At 37.2% G+C, this 7,700-nt stretch overlaps 1 non-coding gene across 1 annotated transcript; it reads left to right on the top strand.

Moving 5' to 3' along the window:
* Positions 1-7,240: 7,240 nt before the first annotated feature.
* On the top strand, positions 7,241-7,347 carry LOC121221472 (small nucleolar RNA R71). Its single transcript, XR_005918864.1, has one exon. It is a non-coding gene; the product is annotated as a small nucleolar RNA R71 (small nucleolar RNA).
* Positions 7,348-7,700: the final 353 nt, after the last annotated feature.

Below are 7,700 nucleotides of genomic sequence, written 5' to 3'. Positions count from 1 at the left end.
GAAGATGATTTAAACAATTATAAGTGTTGCCAGTCCCCGGCAACGGCGCCAAAACTGATGGGTGTCGAATCCACCAATATAAACCTACGCCTTAGTTTGCAAATTATGCAGTATATGGAGTAGGATCGATCCCTCAGAGACTGGTTTACTGTAAATTGTTGCTCGCTTGACCAGATTTATGTCAGGGCAGCTGTCGTGCCCAAGACGTTCGGGGGGATAAAAATTTGAAAACCTGAAATAAACAGAAAAATAACGTCAAAAGTAAAAGTTGAAAACAAAATAATAAAAACCGTGAAATAAATATTAAGAAAAATTAATTAGAATGGGCTCAGCTTTAGACACGAATTTTCCTCGTCTTTGAACCGATCCTCAAAATTGGATGAACTCCTCTTTTCCAATAAGCTAGTTATAGCTACCAAGGACGCCTCGGACACCAACTCTTCCTTGTGTAAATTAGTTATGGAACGTCCAATAACTAATTCTTACCGATCGAACAACCACGAAAAGTTCGTGATTTAGAACTCCAGCAGCTTTGCGTTCTAGAAGATCCTAGCTCGAACCAATGCCCTCAACTGCGTGGGACATTTAAATTCGGTTACTACTTCCCTTGACGGAACCAAACAGCAATCTCCACTTGGCACGCCCATGTGTTCACAGAAAACCGATTAGAAGCATTCCTTTCGGAATTCCAACTGTACGTCTAACCACACTAAATCAAATGACGTCTTTTTTGACTTAGTGTTGATCTAACTTTATGAGTTGACAAAATCATACTCTTAATCCGGAGAAGTAATAAGTACTGAAATTTTAGGAGTTAAATGGCTCGGGTTCGTAACTCACGGGTTTTGACGAGGCTAATTTCGGCCAAAAGTTGAAAATGGGTTTAGTTGGCTAAGGTTTGGGGCATGTTGGTGTTTGATAAATTAAATAAGGTAGAAATGGTGAAAAGATGGGTGATGTGATTGAGTATGGGGGTTGGAATATATTAAAGTGGGGTGGTTGACTATTTGGAAAAAAATTGAAAAAGGAATTGCAAATGGCTTGATTTGGTGATTAGCTACTGGAAATTAAAAATTGAAGGAAAGAAAACTAAAGAAACAACAATGCTACGTGAAAAAAGAGAGAATGTATTGAAAGACAAAAGCTAAATGTTTTTTTTTGATTGATGAATTAATGAACAATACAAGCTCTATTTATACTAGGGAGTTTACTAAATTAGGAGCCAACTAGTCATAGGAAATTAAGGAAAAAAAATATCCCATAATAAAATAAATCCCAAAATAATCTCCCCCACTAAGTCAACACAATTTTCAGCTAATTAATATTGGAAAAATTCTACTTTGGTCCTCCTTCTTTGCTTCTTTCTTCAATTTACCCTAATTGTTTCCTTTTTCTTCTATTTAGCCCCAAATTACATTGAATATTTTATGACAGCTGACTCCTATTTTCTTATTTTTGTCATATATATATATATCTTAGAATGCAAAAAAAAAAACATAAAAATCACAATGTTCCAAGTTCAGTGTTTAATCCGCAAAATTAACATGGCCTACTACACACCCTTGTGGGTTACATGGTCGTGTGGAATGGTTCAACCCATGTGGCTCTTGCAGCTTGCTCCGACATTTCAGTTTTTGCTCCTTTTGCTATCAAGTGCTTTATTAAGCATTAAAACATGAATTTAAAGGATTAGGAGCATAAAATTCACAATTAACATTGAATAATCACCTAAAAACACATTTGAGGTTAAAACATGTTACTTTTAACACTTATCAGCCACAAAGGCTTAACATAAGATGACGTGTTTACTGCCCCGGTAGACTATCTTAGAGAGTGTCATGGGGTTTCTCCCACATGGTATTATACATATTTTCATGTTGTGCTCTGCTAGTCCGATTTACATCTTACCAGAGGCAACATCATTAATAATCTCATTGTCATATGATGCCATGGGTCCCTACCACATGGTATTATACATATTTTCAAATCGTGGTCTGTTAGTCTAGTTAGTAATGTAGCTGCCCTACCAAAGACATCACAAATGGTTGTTTGCTCACTTGCCATAGAATATGCTTACCTATATTCGTTCACACGCCTAACTAATTCATGTTTTCCCATGTCAGACTTCACATGAATTCATACCACACATCATCTTATTCATGCAGTAACCTTACAATACTTCATACACACATTTACAATACTTCATACACACATACACTCATCAACTATTAGAGTACGCATCAACATACGAATAACCATGTGTAAATTAATATCCATAATTCAGGTTCAAGACTCACTTGAAACTCACCTTTACTGTAGCTAGGAGTTCCAAATTTGATCGTCCTTGAACCAACAACTTAAAAGATCATGGAACTTCATTAAAATCCTATTTACAAACAGTTTAGTAACATCTCAATTATTAAAAACGTAGGAGATCCTAAATTAAATACATGGTTTCAAGCACACTAATAACAAAATAAACAAAAATAAAATAATATAGAGAGATGAAAAAAATCAATAGAACAACAGTTGAAAAAATAATAACAGTAAATTGCATAATAAAATAAAATATATAAGTCTGAAAAATAAAATAAGAATAATAAAAATAAAAGTACAAATAAAAATAACGAGAAAAATAAATAAAACATAAAACTAGATAAAGTCACTAAGAGGCGCAGGTACAACAGGAGGATCAAGTGAAGAAATATGAAAATGCTAGCACATTTGCTGAAGATAGGCCTCGATGCGATCCTACTGGCATTGAAGTTGACAGAAGTGCTCTAAATGCCACTGCTAAAAGTGGTCGATCCATTCTGACTGCTGCTGCTCTAGGCAATAGATGTCCTCAAGCGTAACTGTATGCATAACAACGAAGTGACTAGCAAGAAGAATAGGTTGAGTTGGGTTGGCATGTCTAGGTGGGTCATCGTCCGGAAGCTCTTCATTCTCATCTTGAGGATTTGGATGAAATAGTGTATAATGGTTTGGACACACTCGGTGCTGAAGGTGAATCATCTGCATGTGGGTCATGACAGACAACCCCTGAGGGGCCATTTTTCCGACCAGAGTGAAGTATGCAGTCTGCTCCAGAGTGTCAATAAGCCCAAAGTAACTTGCCAGGCAAGTCACGTAGGGACCCATACAGATTGGTCCCTTCCTTTTCTGATTGAACTGATGGCGACAACTAGCGGTATCGATCAGATGGCGTGTCTTCATAGTCCATAGAAAATAGGCGTTTGAAGTACTGGCGACTTCCTACTAATAAATATGTGGGCCAAAATTGCATGAATATAGCGCAAAGTTGAAGGTAAGCATGTTGCCTTCGACTGAATCGGGTTATACTGCGACTCAATTCAGTAATGTCGGACCACTAGAGTGGGGTCGGTTGATGGATGTGCCTGGAAAGCGTCAGAAACTCTAGGGTACTCATAAATTTCTTAGAATATAATCTGAATGCAGCTCCAAAGCTCGGGATGCTAAAGTGGAGTGTCGTACCCCCAAGTCAGAATGAAATAGTGTGAGGCTCGTCCCACTGTGAAACCATTGGCTGTAAGAAGAAGGTAGAGTAGAACTCCAGTGTGAGTTTTGCATAAGTGGGCTCCAAGATGGTAAAGAATCGATCCCAAGGTGCTGTGTTGATTAGTATGTTGACCCTGACAGCTAAATGGACTGCTTGTACAGCCTTCCAATCAATGTATTGACCCATTCCTAAGGGTTGCTCATTCATGTGTTGATATTGGTCCTTTTGTGGACCCAGACTGAATCAGAGACACGGGTGTCTAGTGGCTGTGGTTTGAGTCGAAGATGAAGATTCACCCGATGTCTTCAACTATTTAGAGGCGGGGATAGCGATCTTAGTTTTTCCTCTAGTATTTGTCATTTTGTATCGGAAATAAGGGATGAGTGGATCAGTTATTGGGGCATCGTCAACTTCGATAAAGTAAATCTAATATGAACAAAATCAACAAGGGCAACAATTATTCGTAAAAAATATCCAAGTACATCGTGTTAAACAAAACTAACCCAAAAAATTGAATCTGTATCATAGAGATCTAGCATTAACAAAAATAGAATAATCAACATCAATCACTACATATGTGATTCACCTAAAATCTATACAAATACAAATTAATACAGCAGATAAAGAAATAAAAAAAAATGAAACACAACGGACCAAGTTCAATCCACCTCAGAACGAAAACTGACTCACAGAATAAGCACTAAATAATTCAAAGAGACAAAAAACCTAATCTAATACTAGTAAATAAAGCAATTTAGCAGACTAATAATAATACTAATAATAACAGTAAACAGAATAATAATGATGAACAATAAAAGAAATAAAATTAAATAACATAAAAATAAAAATAAAAATAAAATAAAAATTGATGCTAGAAGAGAACAAAGGTCAAATGACGGTTAGGGGAAGTTGGAGAGGTGGCCGACGGCGTAAGGTCGACGGCATAGAGGGGAGAGTGAAGGGACGGAAAACCTACGAGGAGGATGGTGGCGTGCATGGAGAAAATGAGGCGGAATGGCTACGATGGTGAGGAAGGAGATGATGAGGAGGGAACGAATATTGAGAGTAAGGGAGAAAGGCCAAAGGGGTAAACGGTGGTGTGAAGGGAAATCGGTAGTTAGACGGTAAGGGGCAGTTTTTGGGCACATAGTTGGGTAGGGTTTGATGGAGGAGATGATGGTCGGTTGGGGTGGATCAAGAAGAAAGAGAGATGGGCAATGGTTCGATCGGCATAGTTGTGTATAGAAAGGGGGACAAACGAAGATGAAGGGTTGGAGAAAGAAAAAGGGGAATGAAAGGGTTAGGGTTTCAGATTTAAAAAGAAGGCACAGTTGTGTATATGGCTTGTGTTAGGCCAAATGACTATGTCATGCAACCGTGTATACCTTTGAGACCGTGTGGGTCTTAAAATGTTTTTTAAAAAAATTTCTCCATTGCTCACACGATCTATGACACGCTCGTATGTCTTAGCCGTGTGTACCATATGGCCGTGTCTCCAGGTTATATGTATTCACCCAGGCCGTGTGGGTTTATTATTTGCTTCTCCCATATTAGTGTATAGGGGCGAGTGGGTCACATGACCGTATCGCCAAGCTGTTTGACTCTTTAGGGCCGTGTGGTTTCTAAATTTTTTTTATTCCTTGTGCGCCCTTGCCATGTAGATTTGGATTTTAGATTAAGTCAGATTTTAGATTCGACTTACCTTTTCAAACTCACGATTAAGTCAGATTTTAGATTCAAAGCTCCTCTTTCTTGTTATCAATATCACCACCAAAATAAAGTTTGAGTTGATGATCATTTATCTTGAATGTGTCATAATTAAGGTGTGTTACCTCAATGGCACCATAAGGTAATACGTTTTGTACCACAAATGGATTTGACCATCTTGACTTAAGCTCTTCAGGAAACATTCGTGGATCTAAATTGTCTAGAAGTACTTTGTCTCCAACTTTAATTTGATTTTTCCTCTTTAAATGTACACCATGGCGTTGCTTTGTTACTTTTTTGTACATTCTTGGGTTCTCATAAGCCTTTGGTTTCCATTCATCTAATATGTTGAGTTGCACCATTCGTTCTCCACTTGTCCCTTGATTTCTATCACCTTGAACATGATACAGTTCTAACATGTTTTCATGAGTGATTTCCTGCAAAGAATGTTGAGCTGCATGATTACTAACATGGGCAGAATAATGAGTATCATCTTGCTCACTAGAAACTTTCACAACATCATGTGCTTGAAGATTAACCTCTTCATCACCTACCTCCAGGAAAAGTTCACCATTACTCACATCAATAATAGTTCTAGTAGTGGCTAAAAAGGGTCGACCTAAGATTATGGGTACCTCAATATCCTCATCCATGTCCAATATAACGAAATGAATAGAGAATATGAATTTATCGACTTTAACAAGTACATCCTCAACAATACCCTTAGGATACTTAATTGATATGTCAGCTAATTGAATACTCATCCTAATGGGTTTTAGTTCCCGGAGACCAAGTTGTTTGAACATTTTATAAGGCATTAGATTTATACAAGCACCCAAATCAGCCAAAGCTTTTTCAACATTTAAGCTACCAATAAAATAAGGGATAGTAAAACTCCCTGGATATTTAAGCTTGATGGGTAGTTTATTTTGGAGAATGGACGAGCACTCCTCATTTAGCTCCACAATGTACAATTTGTCTAACTTCGTTTTATTTGTTAACAACTCCTTTAAAATTTGTGTATACTTGGCCATCTACAAAAGGGCTTCAATAAAAGTTAACTTAATATGTATTATTTTCAAAAGTTCAAGAAATTTACCATATTTTTCATTCATGCGGTCTTTCTTCACCTTTTCTGGATATGGAATTGGTGGTTTGTATTCTCTAGCCACCTGCTTATGCCCTTTCTTTCTTTCTTCAGCCCCATAATTTTTCTCAACAACTTTTAGAGTCAGCTTCTTTTCAGGTTCGACTAACAGCTCTCCACTTCATACAATGATTGCATGGACTTGCTATTTTGGGTTGATTTCAGTGTAACTAGGTAAACTACCTTATTATCTCTCTAAAACAAATTTAGCAAGTTGACTAATCTGATTCTCGAGGCCCTGAATAGATGCATGTTGATTCCTCAAAGCTGTTTCAGTGTTCTAGAATCTAGTTTTTAACACAGAAATAAATGTAGTCAACATCTTTTCCAAATTTGACTGTTTTTCTTGCTGAGAGGGTTGTTGAATACCCGAAGGGGGTTCTGACCTTTAATTTTCTTGACCACCCCAAGAGAAATTCGGATGATTCCTCCTTTCTGGGTTATAGTTGTTGCTATAGGGGTTACTCTGAAGTCTATAATTATTACCCATAAAGTCGACTTGCTCATGCTCCATGGTAGACTTAAAGGGTAAACTTCTAGATTGATCATCCCCGCTCCAGTCGTATCACATCGCATTACCAAATTCACCAATTTACTGAAACTCAAAACCGTCAATCTTTTTACTAAGACCTTCAACCTAACTCACTAACGTAGCAACTGCATCTATATTAAAAACACTGGCTGCCTTAGTAGACTTTGTTTCCATAATTTGTCCTTCATAATTATTCAGTGTTATCTCCTCAATAAGTTATTGGGTTGTCTTAGGTGCTTTTTTATTTAGTGTTCCACCAGATAATGCATCAATTATCTACCTAGTCAAAAGGTTCAAATAATTGAAAAATGTTTGAACTTATAACAAGAAAGGTAATCCATGATGAGGACACCTTCTCAAAAGATCTTTAAATATCTCCCATGCATCGTACAATGTTTCAAGCTCAAATTGAGAAAAAGAAGAGATGTCATTCCTCAACTTGGTTGTTTTGGTTGGTGGAAAATACTTCAACAAAAAATTTTTAGTCATTTGAGCCCAAGTGGTGATGGAACCCTGTGGAAGTGAATTCAACCACTATTTTACCTTGTTCCTCAAAGAGAATAGGAACAACCCTAAGCGTATGACATCATCAGTAATGGCATTGATCATAAATGTGTCGTAGATCTCTAGAAAGTTAGCTAAATGAGCATTTAGATCTTCATTTTGCAACCTACCAACTTGAACATACTGCTGCACCATCTGAATTATGTTCGACTTAATCACAAAATTATTAGTAGCAATAGTTGGTCTGACAATACTCGATTCAACCCCAATCAGAATGGGCTTAGCATAGT

The sequence above is a fragment of the Gossypium hirsutum genome, chromosome D09 (assembly GCF_007990345.1).
Source record: "Gossypium hirsutum isolate 1008001.06 chromosome D09, Gossypium_hirsutum_v2.1, whole genome shotgun sequence".
Taxonomy (NCBI): Eukaryota; Viridiplantae; Streptophyta; class Magnoliopsida; order Malvales; family Malvaceae; genus Gossypium; species Gossypium hirsutum.
This window is presented reverse-complemented; position numbering and strand designations above follow the sequence as displayed.